This window comes from Lissotriton vulgaris, chromosome 12, assembly GCF_964263255.1.
Source record: "Lissotriton vulgaris chromosome 12, aLisVul1.2, whole genome shotgun sequence".
Taxonomy (NCBI): domain Eukaryota; kingdom Metazoa; phylum Chordata; class Amphibia; order Caudata; family Salamandridae; genus Lissotriton; species Lissotriton vulgaris.
This window is the reverse complement of record NC_141700.1, coordinates 591,193,545-591,217,918: the sequence shown is the minus strand read 5'-3', so window position 1 is coordinate 591,217,918 and position 24,374 is coordinate 591,193,545.

The window sequence follows — 24,374 nt, the reverse complement described above, 5'->3', positions numbered from 1 at the left end:
CTTCGGGGGCCACACCAATCACAGGGCACAGTCCCTTGGGGCACAATCCTCCCCAGGCAGCTCCACAGGCAGTATCAGTCTTTGGACTCCCAGCGCTTAGGGGGCGATACTGCAGTTTACGAAAGTCAGCTGTCCACAGCCCTTCACCATAGGTACCTCACAGCCCAGAGCTTCCTTGGGGGCATCCACCTCCCCAAAACAGCGCTATTGCAGCACAGCACCTGGCAGCACACCTCACAGGGGGGGGGTGAACAGTCCCACAGTCCTCCTCAGGGGCACACTCCTCACCTCCTGGGTGCTTCTTCACGCAGTGCCGGCGTGGTACCCGGTCCAAATAACGTCAGTGACCTGGGTAGGGGCCCTCCCTTGTCAGGGGCCCATGGGGACAGCAGCGGGGGGGTTTATAGGGGTGCAGGGCCCAGCTCACAGGCCCATGTGGCAGTAGCACCTCACAGCAGGTCCCCTCCCTTCTTTGTCCCAGTGCTGACTGACTCTCTGGTGACACTTCTCCCCATTTATACCCTCCTCCCAGCCAGTGCCAGGACCTTCTAAAATGTTGGCAAATCTGGCCTAAACTGGCTCAAGGGGAGGGAGTGAGCACCCTGGGTGCCAGGCTTTCCCTCCAAAAGCTAGGGGAAGCTGGGTAATATTATCTAGACCGCTGACCTATGGCAGTCCAGTAGCAAAACCCATGGCCATGGCATCCATTTTACATTCAATACATTTCAGTCAGGTACATTTTTAAAATGGGGGATATTTTCTGTACACCATTTAACAACATGTAATTTTACATTTTCAACAAGGTGTCTCACACCACTCATGGCCTATACAGGTTTAATCCCATGGGGGAGACATCCTAAATAGGGGGGTCAAAAGCGAAAAATTTTGGGGGAAAGAGGCCAAGTCCAACACGCACCAATACCAGTTACTACATACGCACTCACTGATTCCTAGGTCTACACACACATTCACTCATTCACCCATAGAATCACTCATACATACAGTCACTCATCAATACAACACTATCATATGCACTCATACACCTATGCAGACACTCACACACTGCCACTCATCCATGGAGTTACTCACACACCTAGTCAGTCATGCAAAGAATCAATCACACTTCCATTTCCTCAACTATACAGTTATACACACACCACCTTACTTATTCAAACATATACTAACACATACTTACTCTCTTATACAATCACTGATACAAGTACACAATGATCCATACAGCCACTCGCACATTCACTGGCTCTGTATAGTCATTTATATATGCCAACTCTCACATGCACTGTGTTTTACATATGTACTTACTTGGACATGTAGCACTGAGATATCCATTCACTCACCAACACACCCATGCACACAGTCAACCGCCCATATAGCTGTTTCCACATGCACTCTTGAGCTCATAAACCTAGTGAATCAACTGCTCACACATCTATGCACAGAGTCACACACCTCCCAGCCACCCACACACACACTCAGTCTCCCATTCAAATACTTGGGCAACCAATAAATAACCCATATAGCCACTCATATAGCTACTGATCAACACATGCAGCAGCTTACACAACAACAGACATACGGATGCACACATTCAGTCAGTTTAGTCACTAACCCATGCATTTAGTAAGACACATTTAATCACTCACTCATACAGTCAGTCACGCACCTACTAAATCCTTCATCCAGACAATTATACATCCACTCATTCTTCAATATGTAAAACATATTTAAACTTTACTGAAACACACAGTCACTGGATGATGTCATCAGTGATGTCATCAGTGATGTCAAATGAGATGTCATCAGTGATGTCATCAGTGATGTCAAATGAGATGTCATCAGTGATGTCATTTGAGATGTCATCAGTGATGTCATCAGTGATGTCACTGACCATGTCATGAATGATGTAATATGTGACATCATCAGCAGTGGATTGCGGTGCGCGAAATATAGTTAGTACAACTAACTATATAGGAGCAATTTCAATGTTTTTTTAAATGCTAATTCCTAACTATATAAGGCCTGAAACCTATGGTTTTTTAAGTGAATATATATATATATATATATATATATATATATATATATATATATATATATATCTGTCCGACCTCTCGTGTCAAAAAACAATTAACTGTCCACAACAACACTGAGGGAGACACGAAACCAAATAAAACAACTTGTGAAGAACTCGGACGATGTAATGAAGGGTCTGCAACCAGAGCACGACCACAAGTACCACAATGCATTTTTTACAGGAAGTGATTCCGCCAATGAATGCCACTGGAGGCAAATAAAATGACATTGAAAATCGATCTGTGGTGTGACGCATGAGCAAAGGCTTACCTTGAAAAAGTTCCAGGCGGAACGAAACATGTCGGACATAAGCCACAAGCTGCTTGTTTTAACCTCATTAAAGCTACTGAAACGAGGCTTCCAGGTGTGACCAACTGTTTTTTGTCCTCCGGGATGAAACCCTGTTTTAATACGTATCGGCGTGGTTCAGCCGAATGGATTCACACCGCCACAAGAGCGCCAGCTCTCTCCCGCCTTGAGCCACCTTGTTGAATCGGAAAAACCGAAGAAGGGAGAAGGGCGCCACCGAGGACTGGATCTCGGCATTGGAGAGGTGTCAGTCTTGATGCAGACTGACCCGAGGAAGCCGGTCTTTTTACCGAGGTACTTTGAAGCAAGCGTCGCCAGAACAGCAGCGCAGTGCTCAACCCACTGGAGGGTTTTTAAATGAACTGCAGGCTCTTCAAAACACTGTCCGACCTCTCGTGTCAAAAAACAATTAACTGTCCACAACAACACATAGGGAGACAAGATACCAAATAAAACAACTTGTGAAGAACTCGGACGATGTAATGAAGGGTCTGCAACCAGAGCACGACCACAAGTACCACAATGCATTTTTTACAGGAAGTGATTCCGCCCATGAATGCCACTGGAGGCAAATAAAATGACATTGAAAATCGATCTGTGGTGTGACGCATGAGCAAAGGCTTACCTTGAAAAAGTTCCAGGCGGAACGAAACATGTCGGACATAAGCCACAAGCTGCTTGTTTTAACCTCATTAAAGCTACTGAAACGAGGCTTCCAGGTGTGACCAACTGTTTTTTGTCCTCCGGGATGAAACCCTGTTTTAATACGTATCGGCGTGGTTCAGCCGAATGGATTCACACCGCCACAAGAGCGCCAGCTCTCTCCCGCCTTGAGCCACCTTGTTGAATCGGAAAAACCGAAGAAGGGAGAAGGGCGCCACCGAGGACTGGATCTCGGCATTGGAGAGGTGTCAGTCTTGATGCAGACTGACCCGAGGAAGCCGGTCTTTTTACCGAGGTACTTTGAAGCAAGCGTCGCCAGAACAGCAGCGCAGTGCTCAACCCACTGGAGGGTTTTTAAATGAACTACAGGCTCTTCAAAACACTGTCCGACCTCTCGTGTCAAAAAACAATTAACTGTCCACAACAACACTGAGGGAGACACGAAACCAAATAAAACAACTTGTGAAGAACTCGGACGATGTAATGAAGGGTCTGCAACCAGAGCACGACCACAAGTACCACAATGCATTTTTTACAGGAAGTGATTCCGCCAATGAATGCCACTGGAGGCAAATAAAATGACATTGAAGATCGATCTGTGGTGTGACGCATGAGCAAAGGCTTACCTTGAAAAAGTTCCACGCGGAACGAAACATGTCGGACATAAGCCACAAGCTGCTTGTTTTAACCTCATTAAAGCTACTGAAACGAGGCTTCCAGGTGTGACCAACTGTTTTTTGTCCTCCGGGATGAAACCCTGTTTTAATATATATATATATATATATATATATATATATATATATATATATATATATATATATATATATATATATATATATATATATATATATATATATATATATATATATATACACATGCATATGATTTGCATAGAATTTTTGTCAAGTTAAAAGGTCTTGGCTAACGCCACACCTGAAACTACCACATCCTTCATTCTTCCAACAATGTAGATCATGCGCCTGCTTCATTGCAGGAAATAAAAATAAACCAGTAGCAGGAGTAATGTCCCTTTTAAATCAAGTGTTCTGTTGTGCTCCCCTCATATGGATGGATACATCTTCTCACTTCGATGCACAACACTTTTGCATCCGAAGAACTAGGAATTTGGCGACATATTTTCTGTTAAGAAATACCCATTGATAACCTTTCAGAAACTAGAAAAAGAGATGAAAATAAACGTTGTTGACAGATGCATTCAGAAGCAGTGGTTACAGTAAATTATGCTCACCAATAGCGCTCCTTGCATAGCCGATCCACTCCTGTTCCTTCAACAGTGTGGGATCAGACATTCTACTCGTGTCTCTGTGAACTGCATGGGCTCGTACTAGTTTTCTGCTTCTTATCTCCTCAAAATACATCCATTCTGCCTACGTTTTGCTCAAAGTGCTCCACCATCGCCCACCAGTGTGACATCTTAAAAGAGCCAGCCATGTGCTCTTGCTTTCAATAGAGTCCCACACACAGAGATGGTTTTGGAGACCATCTTCTTGCTGTCAGTTCCCTAAACTGAGGATCTCTGCCAGCAAAAGGCTGAACCCCCAGGTGAACCGCACTGTTCACAATTCATACATCACCAAAGCCACGGTTTTAACTCTGCCCCCTTGTTGTACTCACCATTGAAGAGAGCCTGAGAAAGATGCAGGGTCTGCCTTTCTTGAATCTTCAACTCTCTTTAGATGTTTTTGTGCTTTCTTTCAGCCCAGGGCACAGCTACACCTCCATCAAGATAGAACTGAACAGCACTGTGAGCAACACAAGCGGTTCCTTTAATATTCAGACTGCTGTTTGCTTTAGCTATGACCAGTGAGACAATTTTTTCTGAAAAGACATTATGCACTCCTACAGAATGTATGGCAAAAGATAAAGCAGCGGTATAAATGCAAAGCTAGTCCTCATTATATTTACATTCACAAGACTGTGAGTCCTTGAGGCTGAAAAACACTTTTTCTCACATGCATTTGTTTATTCTGTTTTTTTCCGTTTCTGTGGCTGGACAAAGCCCCAAGGGTGATTGAGCACTTCGCAGAGAGAGCAATTCAAGTGCATTGTAGTACTGGCATGGAAAATCACTATGTACATTCACTTATAGTTTCAAAATGAAATTATAGTTGCAAATTGAAATGGGGGAAAATACAGATGTAGAAAACCCACCTTTTATGGGCAGCTTCATCAGATATTTTTGTCTCTGTACTCTTATTTTGCTGGACTTACAAATGTGTGAACTTTACCCCGGCTAACCAGGAGTAAAGAGTCTGTGCTTTCAACATAGGTAAAATGACATGTTTAACTTGCCTATAGGTTCCTAGTATATGGTGTAGGAAACGTGCCCAGGGTCTGGAAATTGAATGCCACCTGTGGCATATAGAACCTATTGTGCCATCAGCGGAGTGGGCCTTCAAAACATGGCTTCAGGCCTACCAGAGTGGCCACAAGGTAAGGTGCAAACTATTTGAGATTGGAACATGTTTGACATCACAAATGGTATGTATCCCTATTGATTATGCCCAAAATAACACAGACGTTTGCTATGGGTCTGGTACAGCCTGACTAGTGAAGTATAGATAATACACTTTTATCTATATAGTTTTACGTGTACCAGCTAAAACTCAATTCAAAGTCTTCTTTTCATATTTAGTAACAATTCTATCTAATGGCAAAGTTGGATTCTTATAAAACATATTGCAGATGCATCTTTTAGAAAGTTACCCTACCTGGCCTGAAGCTGCCGAAGGCTAATTTGCATTAGCTCTCCAGCTACTGCTCAGTCTGCACTTGGCCTGAATGCAGGCCGAAATAGGTGTGAAACTATGTCCCTAGCACATACAATGGCCTGGGAAGTGTTTTCTTCCCTTTGCAGGAAGACCAATTAGAGAGGACCCTGGAACTTCATGAATGTGATGGAGCCTACCCGTTCACAAGTGAATATAAGAGTCCTGAAGGAAACAGTCTGTTTTTCATCCAAGTGAGGTAGGCGCCAAACCCGGTAGGAGGAAAAGGAAAGCTACCCCCAGAACCAGTTTTGAGTGACCACAGAGGAGGGGACTGCTCATAACCCTGGCCACACCTGCAAATGGGCACATAGGCAGAAGGCGAGAGGGGTTTCTTCATTTTAGGTTTTGGGAATAAGTTGCTCTCTGGGATTGTTTTCAGAGGGCAAACATGAATTGCTACAAATGAGAGTAGATTGCACCTCAGGACTGTTACTCCATTAGTTAGTGAAGTGCCAGGAGTCGCTCCCACCTAATAGCTGGTGCCAGGCATAAATGTGGCACTTCAAAAGACCATCCTCAGCACTATTTCTGGACCTGTGAAAGATCAAAAGAGGGCTTGACCTACTGTTTTTGACCTGGGAGGAGCCCTGAAGGACTAGACCTGCTCCCTCTTATAACAAGCACAAAGATTAGGACTCTAAGGGGTATTTGGATGACCTCCTGGGTGGCTACATTGGCACAAAAAGCCTCCTCCCGAGTGCCCACCTGACCAGTGGCAACTGGACATATGGTATTTCTGTAGCGCTAACCTAGCCAAAAGGCAGCTGGGTGCTGTTGCCTGTACCTGACACCCTTATAGTCTCTGTGGGCCTCATTTACAAGGTCTCAGGGGCACTGGCGCTCCTCCAGACCATTCCTTTTTTGATGCTCCGATGGCGCAATGTGCTGCAGCATATTTTCAAGGCATGCAAAGTCATGATACACAGCTTTTTATGGCCTTGCAAATATGTGCCCCTTTCACACAGGAAACCCATGGATTTGAAGCATGCCCAGATTGACAAGGAATATTAATCGTGGGAATATATCAGATTCTAACACCACCCCAGGGTGGCATCAGGGAAGTGCAACAGGGTGAAATATTGTTATTTCACTGTGTTATTTCCTCTTTCTATGTGTGCTGCATTCTGCTGCACACATAGAAGGAGGAACTTGCCTTAATTGATTGATTTTGTGCAGAAAGGTGTTTTTTTCTGCCCGAAATCAATCATACCCGCAACTCAGGCAACCTTGGAACATGGCGTAAGGGTGCCTGCATTGGAGCTGGGCTTCTTTTTTAGCACTCTTTCAGGGGTCAGTACACAAATGCACCAGATTCTTGTAAATATGGCCCATTCCTGCACTTTTAGAATGACGCAGCGCATCGCTGAAAAATAGCTTGCGGCATTGTGCTGTGCCATTCCATTGTATACGAGGCCCTAGGTGCCTTCCTCTGAGTTTCTGGGGGACTAAGAAGTGTACTTCAGTAGTAATTTGGGCACCAGAAAAAAGCCTGGAAACTTTTTAAAGCTTTTTCTCCAGAGCTTTAGCAGGACCCTCTGAAAACGTATGCAACAAGCAGTTCCATAGTGCCGGACAGGCCTTTAGTTTCATCCTGTTTAAGAATTGCCACTCCTCTAAAACAATTGCAAAGTTCCATTCGAACCCCTAAGATCCAGAGTGCCATTGGGACCAATCTGACTTGCCTTTAGTTACACAGTGCAGCGATGGCTACAGTTTCAGTGGCATCGTGCACAGGTAGTAGTTTTTTTCTTAAAAAAGTGACAAAGTTCCATTCCTGTTGAGCACTTAGAAGAATTTCCAACATTTTTTTTTCAGGAAAGTTACAAAATCCCTTTTTGAAGTAGGATTTAGAAACATTTTTGAACGTTTTGCATTGCAGACTTTCACCAGGACCAATCCCCTTGATGTATACGACCCAGGCTCCATCACGATCCGGCTCAAATCACTAAGTTCTGGTCTATCATTTCCATAGATTATAATTTTCGCTTAATGTTTTTGATGCTATTGTTACATAAAGCTTAAAATTCCACATCTCTGGTTCCCCTTTTTGGACTTTTGATCTTTTGGTTTCATTTTGTTTATTGATGTGTACTCTGTGTGTCTAATTATTTGAACTTATTACAGTTTTCATAGTGAAAAGTACTTTGCCCTAAGTTAAGGCAGTCTGTTGTGTGCCAAGTGTACCATGGGTTTACCATAGGTTACGTTAGTGACTTTGAGGTTTCACCCTGAAAAGTTGTGTTGTTATTCCTCGAGCTGGGCTAAATACTCACCCAAATATTAATCCACTTTTTACAAACAGAATAACAATTTCTTAATTGATAAACATAGAATTAAAACAGGGAACCTTAAATAGTATGTCATACAATTACAAAATTATTAAGGTCAAATGGTTAAATGCAAATCATTACAGCGCGGCAGTATTCGAGAAAAAGTGCACCATTCAGAATATCTTACAAGATGGTAGGGTAGTTAAGTGTCAACAAAAGCATTGTGTGTAGATGAAGAGACTTTTTTATATCAGTGTTAAAAAGTAGTATTCGAAGCTCAAGGTGGGATGCCAAATGTCCAGTTATCATCAATCAATCAATCAATCAATCATAGCATTTGTAAAGCACACTACTTACCCCTGAGGTTCTCAAGGCGCTGGGGACGGCAGGGGAGGGAGTGCTGCACGACTTGAGGAGTCTTCTCTAGGTCATCAGGTTTTGGGTCTGCTGTAGGTGGATTGGGAGGGTGTTCCAGGTCTTGGCGGCGAGGTCGGAGAACGATCAGCCGCCGGGGGTTGCTCTTTGGATGCGGGGGACTGGTCCGGTGTTGTGGAGAACCATGTGTGCATAGGAGAGGAGCTCAAAGGTTATCCTCTTGTTCGACGAGGAGCCAGTGCAGGTCTCTCAGGTGGGGTGTGATTAAGTATGGGCTAAATTTGGAAATTTGCGGTCTGCCAATTCATGCGAAATGGCAAAAAAAATCAGCGAGTTTATGCATTTTCCCGCAAATTCGCGGATTTTTGTGCCATTTATACAAATATGTGACCACGTGTGCCTGTAACTTTGCCAGCGTGCCAAAAGGTGCCGAGGTCCCATGAGTGAGGTGGCCATTATAGTGGGAAGGGGCGGGAAGACGTTTCATACTGCTAGAGTGTGGTGAACGGGGCCAAATGGGCGGGGCTTCTATGCGATTTCACATGCATCTTGTTTATAAAGAGTCAGAGACCGAGCAGAGCAGCAGATGAGGAGAAAGCAGCCTCCTGGTCACAGGAGCTACACGGGGATGGCGCTCGGGAAACTCATGGATGCAAAAATACGTTTGGCACAGGACCCCAGAATCCTTCAGATGTCCAAGATAGCTCTTCTGCGTGTGTTGATACAATGCCATTCTGATCCTGCTCAGTGGGTTCAGGCGCATGCAGCTGCTGCTGCTGGACAATGTCCCATCTCATACTAAACTGCCACCTACAGGCATATGCTGGCGCTGGGCAGTAGGGTGCAGTAGCATGCAGGTGCTCCACGCCTGGTACATGCACATACCGGTGCCAGGGGGGACACATGTTTATTGGTGCTGTGTAGCAAGTTATGACTTTACATTTTGACTGCACCAGACGGTGGTACCACCTACACGGATCAGGAGCATCCAGGCACCAGACTTCATGGTGCAAGAGCATAATTATGCTGTGCGGTATGGGTATATATGTACTGGGGCAGGGGGCACTTAGCACAATGTGTGCTCACACCCAGAGGGCTCCCAGGAAATTGAGCACGAATGATTTTCACCAGAGAGGGCTCCGGGGCAGTTCAGCAGCATGGGGACTCACACCCACTGGGCCATAGGGCAGTTCAATAGCGCCTGCACTCACAACCCCTGGGCAGACCAGCAGTGGGGGGGCTCACACTCACAGGGCTACTGGGCAGATTAGCAGCGCCACCCTCTGGTTCATCACTGCCACCCTCTGGTTCATCACTGCCAACCTCTGGTTCACCACTGCCACCCTCTGGTTCATCACGGCCACCCTCTGGTTCACCACCGCCACCCTCTGGTTCACCACTGTCGCCCTCTGGTTCATCACTGTCACCCTCTGGTTCATCACTGCCACCCTCTGGTTCATCACAGCACCCTCTGGTTCACCATTGCCACCCTCTGGTTCATCACTTCCACCCTCTGGTTCATCACTGTCACCCTCTGGTTCATCACTGCCACCCTTTGGTTCACCACTGCCACCCTCTGGTTCATCACTGTCACCCTCTGGTTCATCACTGCCACCCTCTGGTTCATCACAGCACCCTCTGATTCACCACTGCCACCCTCTGGTTCACAACTGGCACCCTCTGATTCATCACTGCCACCCTCTGGTTCATCACAGCACCCTCTGGTTTGCCACTGCCACCCTCTGGATCATCACTGCCTCACTGCCACCCTCTGGTTCATCACTGCCACCCTCTGGTTCACCACTGCCACCCTCTGGTTCATCACTGCCACCCTCTGGTTCATCACTGTTACCCTCTGGTTCATCACTGCCACCCTCTGGTTTGCCACTGCCACCCTCTGGATCATCACTGCCACCCTTTGGTTCATCACTGCCATCCTCTGGTTCATCACTGCCACCCTCTGGTTCACCAGTGCCACCCTGTGGTCCATCACTGCCACCCTTTAGTTCATCACTGCCACCCTCTGGTTCATCACTGCCACCCTCTGGTTCATCACTGTCACCCTCTGGTTCAACACTGCCACCCTCTGGTTTGCCACTGCCACTCTCTGGATCATCACTGCCACCCTCTGGTTCATCACTGCCACCCTCTGGTTCGCCACAGCCACCCTCTGGATCATCACTGTCACCCTCTGGTTCATCACTGCCACCCTCTGGTAAATCAAAGCATCCTCTGGTTCCCCAGTTCCACCCTCTGGTTCATCACTGCCACCCTCTGGTTCACCACTGCCTCCCTCTGGTTCATCACTGCCACCCTCTGGTTCATCACTGTCACCCTCTGGTTCATCACTGACACCCTCTGGTTCACCACTGCCACCCTCTGGTTCATCACTGCCAAGCTCAGGTTCACCACTGCCACCCTCTGGTTCATCACTGTCACCCTCTGGTTCATCACCGCCACCCTCTGGTTCAGCACTGCCACCCTCTGGTTCATCACTGTCACCACCTGGTTCATCGCTGCCACCCTCTGGTTCATCACAGCACCCTATGTTTCACCACTGCCACCGTCTGGTTCACCACTGCCCCCCTCTGGTTAATGACTGCCACCCTCTGGTTCATCACTGCCACCCTCTGGTTTGCCACTGCCACCCTCTGGATCATCACTTCCACCCTCTGGTTCATCACTTCCACCCTCTGGTTCATCACAGCACCCTCTGGTTCACAAGTGCCACCCTGTGGCTCATCACTGCCACCCTCTGGTTCACCACTGCCACCCTCTTGATCATCACTGTCACCCTCTGGTTAATCACTGCCACCCTCTGGTTCACCACTGCCACCCTCTGATTCATCACTGCCACCCTCTGTTTCATCACTGCCACCCTCTGGTTCATCACATCACCCTCTGGTTCACCACTGCCACCCTCTGGCTCATCACTGGCACCCTCTGGTTCATCTCTGTCACCCTCTGGTTCATCACAGCACCCGCTGGTTCACCAGTGCCACCCTCTGGTTCATGCCTGCCACCCTCTGGTTCACCACTGTCACCCTCTGGTTCATCACTGCCACCCACTGGTTTGCCACTGCCACCCTCTGGATCATCACTGCCACCCTCTGGTTCATCACTGCCACCCTCTGGTTCGCCACTGCCATCCTCTGGATCATCACTGTCACCCTCTGGTTCATCACTGCCACCCTCTGGTTCATCAAAGCACCCTCTGGTTCACCAGTGCCACCCTCTGGATCATCACTGTCACCCTCTGGTTCATCACTGCCACCCTCTGGTTCACCACTGCCACCCTCTGGTTCATCATTGCCACCCTCTAGTTCATCACAGCACCCTCTGGTTCACCCCGGCCACCCTCTGGTTCATCACTGCCACCCTCTGGTTCATCACTGCCAACCTCTGGTTCACCACTGCCACCCTCTGGTTCACCACTGACACCCTCAGATTCATGAATTAAGGGTCCCGCTGCTTGGCCAGACAGTGTTCTACTCTAGTTGCACCCTACAACCCTTCATTCTGCATTATCATTTAGAACAAACACGCTGTGCGAGCTCCCTCTCTCTATTTAAAAACCCTCAGATTCATCACAGCCCCCTCTGGTTCACCACTGACACCCTCTGGTTCACCACTGCCACCCTCTGGTTCCCACCTGCCACCATCTGTTTCATCACAGCACCCTCTGGTGCACCGCGCCACCCTCTGGTTCATCACTAACACCTTCGGGTACATCACTGCCACCCTCTGGTTCACCACTGCCACCCTCTGGTTCACCACTGCCACCCTCTTTTTCATTACAGCCCCCTCTGGTTTACCACTGCCACCCTCTGGTTCACCCCTGCCACCATCTGATTCATCACAGCCACCCTCTGGTTTATCACTGCCACCCCTTGGTTCATCACAGCACCCTCTGGTTCACCAGTGCCACCCTCTGGTTCATCACTGCCACCCTCTGGTTCACCACTGCCACCCTCTGGATCATCACTCTCACCCTCTGGTTCATCACTGCCACCCTCTGGTTCACCACTGCTACCCTCTGGTTCATCACTGCCGCCCTCCGGTTCACCACTGCCACCCTCTGGTTCACACCTGCCACCATCTGGTTCATCACCGCACCCTCTGGTTCACCACGGTCACCCTCTGGTTCACCACTGTCACCCTCTGGTTCATCACTGCCACCCTCTGGTTCATCACTGCCACCCTCTGGTTCACCACTGCCACCATCTGGTTCACCCCTGCCACCCTCTGCTTCATCACTGCCACCCTCTGGTTCATCACTGCCACCCTCTGGTTCACCACTGCCACCCTCTGGTTCACCACTGCCACCCTATGGTTCATCACAGCACCCTCCTGTTCACCACTTCCACCCTCTGGGTCATCCCTGCCACCATCTGGTTCATCACTGCCACCCTCTGGTTCATCACTGCCACCCTCTGGTTCACCACTGCCACCCTGCGGTTCATCACTGCCACCCACTGGTTCACCACTGTCACCCTCGGGTTCGTCGCTGCCACCCTCTGGTTCACAACTGCCTCCCTCTGGTGTATCACTTTCACCCTCTGGTTCATCACTGCCACCCTCTGGTTCACCACTGCTACCCTCTGGTTCATCACTGCCGCCCTCCAGTTCACCACTGCCACCCTCTGGTTCACTCCTGCCACCATCTGGTTCATCACCGCACCCTCTGGTTCACCACGGTCACCCTCTGGTTCACCACTGTCACCCTCTGGTTCATCACTGCCACCCTCTGGTTCATCACTGCCACCCTCTGGTTCACCACTGCCACCATCTGGTTCACAACTGCCTCCCTCTGGTGTATCACGGTCACCCTCTGGTTCACCACTGTCACCCTCTGGTTCATCACTGCCACCCTCTGGTTCATCACTGCCACCCTCTGGTTCACCACTGCCACCATCTGGTTCACCCCTGTCACCCTCTGCTTCATCACTGCCACCCTCTGGTTCATCACTGCCACCCTCTGGTTCACCACTGCCACCCTCTGGTTCACCACTGCCACCCTATGGTTCATCACAGCACCCTCCGGTTCACCACTTCCACCCTCTGGGTCATCCCTGCCACCATCTGGTTCATCACTGCCACCCTCTGGTTCATCACTGCCACCCTCTGGTTCACCACTGCCACCCTGCGGTTCATCACTGCCACCCACTGGTTCACCACTGCCACCCTCGGGTTCGTCGCTGCCACCCTCTGGTTCCCAACTGCCTCCCTCTGGTGTATCACTTTCACCCTCTGGTTCATCACTGCCAGCCTCTGGTTCATCCCAGCACACTCTGGTTCACCACTGCCACCCTCTGGTTCACCACTGACACCCTCTGGTTCACTACTGCCACCCTCTGGTTCATCACTGCCACCCTCTGGTTCACCACTTCCACCCTCTGGTTCGTCACTGTCACCCTCTGGTTCATCACTGCCACCCTCTGGTTCATCACTGCCACCCTCTGGTTCATCACTGCCACCCTCTGGTTCACCACTGCCACCATCTGGTTCACAACTGCCTCCCTCTGGTGTATCACGGTCACCCTCTGGTTCACCACTGTCACCCTCTGGTTCATCACTGCCACCCTCTGGTTCATCACTGCCACCCTCTGGTTCACCACTGCCACCATCTGGTTCACCACTGCCATCCTCTGGATCATCACTGTCACCCTCTGGTTCATCACTGCCACCCTCTGGTTCATCAAAGCACCCTCTGGTTCACCAGTGCCACCCTCTGGATCATCACTGTCACCCTCTGGTTCATCACTGCCACCCTCTGGTTCACCACTGCCACCCTCTGGTTCATCATTGCCACCCTCTAGTTCATCACAGCACCCTCTGGTTCACCCCGGCCACCCTCTGGTTCATCACTGCCACCCTCTGGTTCATCACTGCCAACCTCTGGTTCACCACTGCCACCCTCTGGTTCACCACTGACACCCTCAGATTCATGAATTAAGGGTCCCGCTGCTTGGCCAGACAGTGTTCTACTCTAGTTGCACCCTACAACCCTTCATTCTGCATTATCATTTAGAACAAACACGCTGTGCGAGCTCCCTCTCTCTATTTAAAAACCCTCAGATTCATCACAGCCCCCTCTGGTTCACCACTGACACCCTCTGGTTCACCACTGCCACCCTCTGGTTCCCACCTGCCACCATCTGTTTCATCACAGCACCCTCTGGTGCACCGCGCCACCCTCTGGTTCATCACTAACACCTTCGGGTACATCACTGCCACCCTCTGGTTCACCACTGCCACCCTCTGGTTCACCACTGCCACCCTCTTTTTCATTACAGCCCCCTCTGGTTTACCACTGCCACCCTCTGGTTCACCCCTGCCACCATCTGATTCATCACAGCCACCCTCTGGTTTATCACTGCCACCCCTTGGTTCATCACAGCACCCTCTGGTTCACCAGTGCCACCCTCTGGTTCATCACTGCCACCCTCTGGTTCACCACTGCCACCCTCTGGATCATCACTCTCACCCTCTGGTTCATCACTGCCACCCTCTGGTTCACCACTGCTACCCTCTGGTTCATCACTGCCGCCCTCCGGTTCACCACTGCCACCCTCTGGTTCACACCTGCCACCATCTGGTTCATCACCGCACCCTCTGGTTCACCACGGTCACCCTCTGGTTCACCACTGTCACCCTCTGGTTCATCACTGCCACCCTCTGGTTCATCACTGCCACCCTCTGGTTCACCCCTGCCACCCTCTGCTTCATCACTGCCACCCTCTGGTTCATCACTGCCACCCTCTGGTTCACCACTGCCACCCTCTGGTTCACCACTGCCACCCTATGGTTCATCACAGCACCCTCCTGTTCACCACTTCCACCCTCTGGGTCATCCCTGCCACCATCTGGTTCATCACTGCCACCCTCTGGTTCATCACTGCCACCCTCTGGTTCACCACTGCCACCCTGCGGTTCATCACTGCCACCCACTGGTTCACCACTGTCACCCTCGGGTTCGTCGCTGCCACCCTCTGGTTCACAACTGCCTCCCTCTGGTGTATCACTTTCACCCTCTGGTTCATCACTGCCACCCTCTGGTTCACCACTGCTACCCTCTGGTTCATCACTGCCGCCCTCCAGTTCACCACTGCCACCCTCTGGTTCACTCCTGCCACCATCTGGTTCATCACCGCACCCTCTGGTTCACCACGGTCACCCTCTGGTTCACCACTGTCACCCTCTGGTTCATCACTGCCACCCTCTGGTTCATCACTGCCACCCTCTGGTTCACCACTGCCACCATCTGGTTCACAACTGCCTCCCTCTGGTGTATCACGGTCACCCTCTGGTTCACCACTGTCACCCTCTGGTTCATCACTGCCACCCTCTGGTTCATCACTGCCACCCTCTGGTTCACCACTGCCACCATCTGGTTCACCCCTGTCACCCTCTGCTTCATCACTGCCACCCTCTGGTTCATCACTGCCACCCTCTGGTTCACCACTGCCACCCTCTGGTTCACCACTGCCACCCTATGGTTCATCACAGCACCCTCCGGTTCACCACTTCCACCCTCTGGGTCATCCCTGCCACCATCTGGTTCATCACTGCCACCCTCTGGTTCATCACTGCCACCCTCTGGTTCACCACTGCCACCCTGCGGTTCATCACTGCCACCCACTGGTTCACCACTGCCACCCTCGGGTTCGTCGCTGCCACCCTCTGGTTCCCAACTGCCTCCCTCTGGTGTATCACTTTCACCCTCTGGTTCATCACTGCCAGCCTCTGGTTCATCCCAGCACACTCTGGTTCACCACTGCCACCCTCTGGTTCACCACTGACACCCTCTGGTTCACTACTGCCACCCTCTGGTTCATCACTGCCACCCTCTGGTTCACCACTTCCACCCTCTGGTTCGTCACTGTCACCCTCTGGTTCATCACTGCCACCCTCTGGTTCATCACTGCCACCCTCTGGTTCATCACTGCCACCCTCTGGTTCACCACTGCCACCATCTGGTTCACAACTGCCTCCCTCTGGTGTATCACGGTCACCCTCTGGTTCACCACTGTCACCCTCTGGTTCATCACTGCCACCCTCTGGTTCATCACTGCCACCCTCTGGTTCACCACTGCCACCATCTGGTTCACCCCTGTCACCCTCTGCTTCATCACTGCCACCCTCTGGTTCATCACTGCCACCCTCTGGTTCACCACTGCCACCCTCTGGTTCACCACTGCCACCCTATGGTTCATCACAGCACCCTCCGGTTCACCACTTCCACCCTCTGGGTCATCCCTGCCACCATCTGGTTCATCACTGCCACCCTCTGGTTCATCACTGCCACCCTCTGGTTCACCACTGCCACCCTGCGGTTCATCACTGCCACCCACTGGTTCACCACTGCCACCCTCGGGTTCGTCGCTGCCACCCTCTGGTTCCCAACTGCCTCCCTCTGGTGTATCACTTTCACCCTCTGGTTCATCACTGCCAGCCTCTGGTTCATCCCAGCACACTCTGGTTCACCACTGCCACCCTCTGGTTCACCACTGACACCCTCTGGTTCACTACTGCCACCCTCTGGTTCATCACTGCCACCCTCTGGTTCACCACTTCCACCCTCTGGTTCGTCACTGTCACCCTCTGGTTCATCACTGCCACCCTCTGGTTCATCACTGCCACCCTCTGGTTCATCACAGCACCCTCTGGTTCACAACTGCACCTTCTGGTTCATCACAGCACCCTCTGGTTCACCACTGTAGATTATGGGGAGAAAGCACACCTGCCCAGCCTCAACCGGGGGCTGGTTAATGTGCTATTGAATTTGAGCTTCAAGTCCGGCACCTGCTTCTTTATCGTAAGTGCTTCCTGTTGTGGTTTAATTTTTGTGACAGCCTGGAGCATTGTGCCATACTTGTAACTATTCTCTGACCCTGCTTCGAGGGTCAGAGCAGGGTCAGAGAATAGTTGCAAGTAGGCAACAACTCTGGAGGCGCCGCTCAGGAAGCACTTACAGGGTTACACAGCAGGTTACCAAGTTGAAGTTAATTTCTTTGTAACCATTTTGTAAATGGTTACAGAGAAATTAGCTTCAACTTGGGCACCTGCTGTAACCCTGTAAGTGCTTCATGTACTTCAGTTTTTGAAAATCCGTCCCGCGCACGATTTCACGGATTTTTCGGCAATTTCGCGAGATTCGCAAACCGGGAAATTGCAGAAAATCTGCAATTTCCGCAAATGGAATGGATTTTACGCCCATTCTTAGGTGTGATGTGGATGCGGCAAGGGATGACGAGGATCAGGCATGCAGAGGCGTTCTGGATGCGATTAAGCCGTTTCAGGAGTTTGGCCGAGGCTCGATCGTGGAGGGCGTTTCAATAGTCCAACCTGCTGCTGACGAGAGCCTGGGTGACCGTTCTTCTCGTTTCGGTGGGGATCCACTTGTAGATCTTGCAGAGCATGCATAGGGTGTTGAATCAGCAGGCGGAAGAGACAGCGTTGACCTGCTTTGTCATGGAGAGGGTGGATTCGAGGATGACCCCTAGTTTGCATGCATGGCCGGTGGCTGTTGGAGCAGTTCCCAGTGCGGTCTGCCATCAGGAGTCGTCCCAGGTCAAGGGGGTAGATCCGAAGATGAGGACCTCCGTCTTGTCCGAGTTCAACTTCAGTCGGCTGTCACTAATCCATTCGGCGACGGCCTTCATTCCTTCGTGGAGGTTGGCTTTGGCGGTATGGGGGTCCTTGGTGAGGGAGAGGATTAGCTTGGTGTCATCAGCATAAGAGATGATGTTGAGGTTGTACAGTAGGGTGACGTGCAGCGTTGGGCTGAGGGATGAGCCCTGGGGTACGCCGCAGATGATCTTGGTGGCTTCGGAGGGAAAGGTGGACGCTCTGTGTTCTGCCGGAGAGGTAGGAGGTGGTCCAGGCCAGGGCCTTCTCTTGGATCCCGGCGTTGTGGAGGCGTATGCATAGTGTGCGGTGGCAGACCGTGTTGAAGGTGGCTGTCAGGTCCAGGAGGATGAGGGCTGCGGTCTCTCTGTTGTCTAGTAGGGTCCTGATTTCATCGGTGGCGGTGATGAGGGCAGTTTCGGTGCTGTGGTTGCTGCAGAACCCGGACTGGGACGGGTCTAGGATGCTGTCCTCTTCGAGGTAGCGGGTCAGTTGTTTGTTGACGGTCTTCTCGATGACCTTCACTGGAAACAGGAGCGGGTAGATGGGCCGGAGGTTCATGAGGTCCTTGGGGTCCACCTTGGGTTTTTTGAGTAAGGCTTTGATCTTGTCGTGCTTCCAGCTCTCAGGGAAGGTGGATGTCTTCAAGGAAATGTTGATGGCTTTCCAGCGATGGGGTGCGATGGCGGTGCTGGCTTTGTTGAAGATGTGGTGTGGGCATGGGTCTGACGGGGATCAGGAGTTTATGGTGTTCATGATCTTGATGGTGTTGTTGTTGTTTATATTGGTCCAGGAGAGCAGGGGGTTGGTGCGTATGGTGGTCGTGGGGGCGGGGATTTCAGTGGTTGTTGGGGCGATTGTGGCTTTGAAGCTGTTGTGGATGTCTGCAATCTTGTAGTGGAAGAAGGTGGCCAGCGAGTTGCACAGGTCTTGCGAAGGTGGGATGTCGTTGGAGTTGGAGCTGGGGTTGGAGAGTTCCTTCACGATGTTGAAGAGCTCTTTGCTATTGTGTGCGTTTTTGTCTAGGCAGTCTTTTAAGGAGGCCCTTTTGGCGGATCTGATGAGGTGATGGTGTCTGTGAGTGGCGTAGCTGTCCGGTGTTCGTTCACGGGGCCAGTTCCTCTCTAGTTTTTGGCAGGCTTGTATGGAGGCCTGGAGGTCTTCAGTGAACCAGCTGGCTTTCTTGCTGGTGTGGCTGTTGGAGGGTTTTTTAGCGGGGCGAGGGTGTTGGCGCAGTTGTCGACTCACTGTCTGAGGTTGCGGGTGGCGGTGGCGGGGTCGGTGGGGTCGGCGGGTGGCCTCCGGCAAGGGTGGTGGTTAGCTGGTCTTCGGTGACTTTGCTCCAGCAGCAGCGAGGCATCTGTTGGGTGCGGTGGTGCGTGGTGGTTTTCCGGAAGGTGAAGTGGATGCAGTGATGGTCGGTCCAGTGGAGTTCCTTGGTGTGGATGAAGGTGACGTGGGAGCTTGCACAGAAGACGGGGTCAAGTGTGTGGCCAGCAGAGTTGGTGGGTGTTGTGACTAGTTTGTCTGAGTCTGAGGTTGGCGAGGTTGCCGATCAGGGTGGTGGAGTTGGTGTTGTTGTTGTTCTTGAGGTGGAAGTTCAGGTCCCGGTGTAGGATGTAGTCCATGGAGTCGAGGGCGTGTGTGCTGATGACGCGGCGATGGAGTCACTGAACTGTGGTCGGGGTCCGGGGGGGTCTGTAGACAAGGGTTCCTCTGAGGGTGGTGTTTAGGTCGGTGTGGATCTGGAAGTGCAGGTGCTCAGCGGGGCTGAGGGTGTCATCGGTATTGGTCGAGACTCTGTGAGTGTTCCTGTGGATGATGGTGATACCTCCTCCTACTCCGTTGGTGCGGTCCCTGCGGGTGATCTTGTAGCCTTTCGGGATGGCTATGGTGATTTTGGGTGCCGAGGAGGGGTTCAGCTAGGTGTCCGTCAGGAAGGCGACTTCTGGGGAGGTTGAGTTGAGCAGGTCTCAGAGTTCAATGGCATGTTGGCGTGCGGAACAGGTGTTGAGAAGAATGCATCTGAGGTGGTTGGGTTCTTTCCTGGACAGTGGGTTGGTGGGCTGGATTCTGATGAAGTTGCAGTTCCAGTAGGAGAAGGGTGCTTGGGTGCGCTTCGGGTGGCCAGGCAGCAGGTACGTGACCAGCCGGTGTTGAGTGTGAGGAGGGTGCTGGCATCGTAGCGGTGTCAGGTGTTATGGCGGTCGCGGGGACCAGGGGTTCTGGCGCTGGGCGCGGTCCAGGCGCAGACGGGTATGCCTTAGATGTGCCATAAGAAGGGAAGGTGGGAGGGAGGAGCAGCTGAGAGGGGGTAGTGGATGAATGGACAAGCGGGGTTGGGCCACAGGGGACTCAGCGGTGGGAAGACAGGAGGGAACAGAAGGCAAGAGGCACAGAGACGATCACAGGGCAACAATGAAACAAAATACAGTGCAAAATTGCAGTGACAGAAAGAAGGGCAATTTAAACAGAGAGCAGTACAAATATCCACAAGCATTGGACGGGTGAGGGGCAGGGCCACAAGGGACACAGCAGCGGGAAAACAGGAGGGAACAGAAAGCAAAAGGCAAAGGCACAGAAACGATCACAGTGCAACAATTGAACCAACATGCAGTACAGATGACAGTGAAAAAAAAAGGAAAGTAATTTAATCAGAAAAACAGTACAAATACCAGAAGCAGACCTATGGCCTAACACTGGCCACAAGGGATGATGCGCAGGTGGTAGCCTGCAGGTGGAGGAGGGCCTCGAACCTTGTCAGCAGCAGCTGGGCACAGAGCATGGGTGCAGACAGGTGGAGCTGCGCGGTGTGGGGAGCGACCTACCTGGTAACAGGGTCAAGGGTCGCTCCCATCCACAGAAAGACTGTGGTATATTGGACATGTACTACCGGAACAAAATCTCAGCCTTCCAGAGCAAACTGAATCGTTAAAACAAGTTCAATATCTGTGCCAGTTAATGGAGAGAATTGGTGCATACTATTCCGTACAATAAGCTGCCCATTTTATAAATGACCCTGGTTTCATAGGCAGTCATTGAAGTGTGGCAAGTGCTGGGGTAGTATGATCATTAAGCAAATTGCTCGATACAAATTGTGACACTGTAGCCTTGAGGACACACTTTGGAAATATCACTGGCGGGCTATTCCAAATAATACAGTACATCTGCAAGTGCCCATACTACAGGTATTAGTAACTCTGCGAGACAGGCCATTGAGAAACGGGAATAACATTGGGAATTGGTGTTTCTGCGCCATGTCGTACATGTTATTCTTAATGGGCAGTTATGTTTTCGCCAGGCACTTTGAGCAGGTGGAAAGTCTGTGTGAAATAATCTGGATATGGCCAGTAACAGGGGTTACCAGTGCAACTGGAAATACTGGCAGCCAGTGAGTTACTAAGGTTTATTCTCACTATTATTAGTCATTGAGTGATGGGTTTGAAACACTAACAGAGATGTACGATTTTATTCTTCTTAGAGTGTGAAATGGATATGAGCATTCTTAGCCAGTTTATTAATGCTGGTTCAACCTTTTGCCATTCTTCAGACAAAGAGATTTTGTGCATTTGATATCCAATGTGCTATCAAATATAGTGAAAGGGTGTAGCCATGCCTGGACCTGGAGGTTTACAGTGAAGCAATGACTCAGGCGTGGATAACTAGAGCAGTGTTTTATTTTTATTTATGTTTTAAAAGTAAAGTTTATTAAGTTTATTAAGTAGGAAAAAGGGAAATAACAGGTAGCAGGTTCACAATATAATAATAAAGGATTGAAAACATTTGAACAATAATAAGATAGAACAGGAACATTTCTGCAATTATATGTAGAAAACAGCATAAGAAAGGGAGTGAAAAAGAAAATAGAAAGGGCAACAAATAAATAAATAAAATTAAAAGCAGTTCTTATGTAATGAAATTAGCCTAATTATAAACAGTAGTGGAATTACAAAAATCATAGGGGCATATTCACAAGGAGTTACCTCCGATTTATCACCTCCTTAACGCATCAAATGTGGAGAAATATTTAACACCCATTCACAAGCTGGTGCAAACAGCAGACATCGTCAGAATTCTCGCGATAACTGCCCCAAAACCTAACACTATGGTGGATACCACCAACTAACGCTAGTAAAATGCAGAGTAGGCGTTCCCGTGCAGAAATAGACTAATAAACAGCAACACCACTTTCACAATGAACTGACAGATCCGTAAAGCAAACCGAAAAAACTCGATAAGCTGCGGTAGCCGCAGGTATTTAACAACTGCCTCAAGTAGGTGTAAAGATGGATGACTACCTGCAGTAGGCAATCGAGCCCCTTACACAGCCATATCTGAAGAACGAAAAACGCCATGGAGCTACTCATCATACAGCTCGGAGCCCCAACAGGGCCACAACACCCACCGCCACCACCCCCAGAACCGCCACCAACCCCTGGACCCGGACCCCCCTACCAACCACCACAGAGACAGCGCAGCGTAAGACAACGGACCTACCGAAAAAGCACCACTCTCACAGACCTAATGCCAGAGGAAGTCATTGCCCACTACAGGCTCAAAAGTACAACCATTCACCGCATCATGATCCATATCGCCCACAGGCTGATGTTCCCAACATAGCTGAGAATCAACAACCCTCCGCAGACAAAGCTGCTGGCTGGGCTGCACCTGTTGACCTCTGGTACCTTCCAACCAACAACTGCCAGAGTCAGAGGGGTCTCACAGCCAGCCCTATCAAAGTTCATAACACCTGTCCTGGATGCCATCCTTAGCTTCATACCCCAGTATCTTCACTTCCCCAACACTGCGCAGAAACAACTGGAGACAAAGCAAGGCTTCTACGCCATAGCCGGATTCCCAGACGTGTTGAGGGAAATCAACTGCACACATGTCCCACTTGTTCCTCCTTTGGATACTGCACACTATTACCGCAACAGAAAGCACACACATTCCATCAATGTTCAGGCAATAGTGGACCACTGGGGACTCTTCACCAATGTTGTCACCAACTACCCAGGCAGTGGGCATGATTCCTTCATCTTCCAACAGTCCATATCAACCAGCGGTTCCAAGATGGCACATTTGGGATGGTACTGTAAGTACCAAGTCACCACACCACACATCACTATGCCTCCAGAGCACAATGCACAACTGTGGGGATGCACAAATGACCAAACCACATTCAACATGTCAAACTACACGAACACCTACCAGACATGAACACAACACTCCATGGTCATCCTGGCCTACCCCAGTACCCCTCAGGCCAGCCTGCCTTGGCGGTGGACCCCTGTAGCCCGCTGTGCATCCGGGGCCACTAGCTCTGTGCGACTCGTGTCATCCCCCTTGTAGTTCTGACATTGCATGTCTGAGTGACTGATGACTGGTGGTGTAGTTGCCTGCATCAGCTACTCCCTGCAGGCTGGCTAACACTCACCCCACACACAGCCCGCACAGGTGTCACTGGATTGGTGGACCTGCCATCTCATTCTGCCGAACCAAGTATTGACTCTTTTCTCCCTGCACTGTCACAGGTGATCAAGGATATGCACTCTGCCCTTGGATGATGACACCCCTCCGAGACCCGAGCACACCCGCCCAGAGGCAGTACAATGCAGCCCACATACGTACCAGGGGCATTGCTGAACGCACATTTGGCATGTGGAAGTCACGTTTCAGGTGCCCGAACTGCACAGATGAGAAACTCCTGTACAGGCCGGACATCGTGTGCTAGCTGATTGTTGCATGTTGTGTGTTGCACAACATTTGTGTTCGCATCAGGGACCCATGGATCCAAGTTCCAGAGGTACCAGCTGAAGATGGTGATGATGGGGCAAGTGGCCCACATCCTACTTCAGCAGCGGCAGGAATGGCCCGTAGGAATACCATCATTGACACTTATTTCTCATGAGCACTGCACATTGTGACCGCCCATGGCAATCAAGCGACAGTCGAAAATGTCCAAATGCTCTGCATGTGTGAATAAAGCATTTTTGCAGGTTTCAACTTGTACTTGTACATTTTGATGTTACGTTTGCCTGCGTTTCAGATGTGATTTGGCTGGTTGTGCACATTTGCTGAACCAGTTGTGTCCTGTGTTCAAATGTGGTGGGGGTACTATTTGTCCTTGGATGTTGTCACTGCTGGGTTGCAGTCCTGATTGTGTGAGTATACTAGATGGTGGGTGTGTCGCTCCTGTGGCTCTGGTTTGTCTGACACTGGTCTCTTTCGTGTGTTGTGCCTGTCG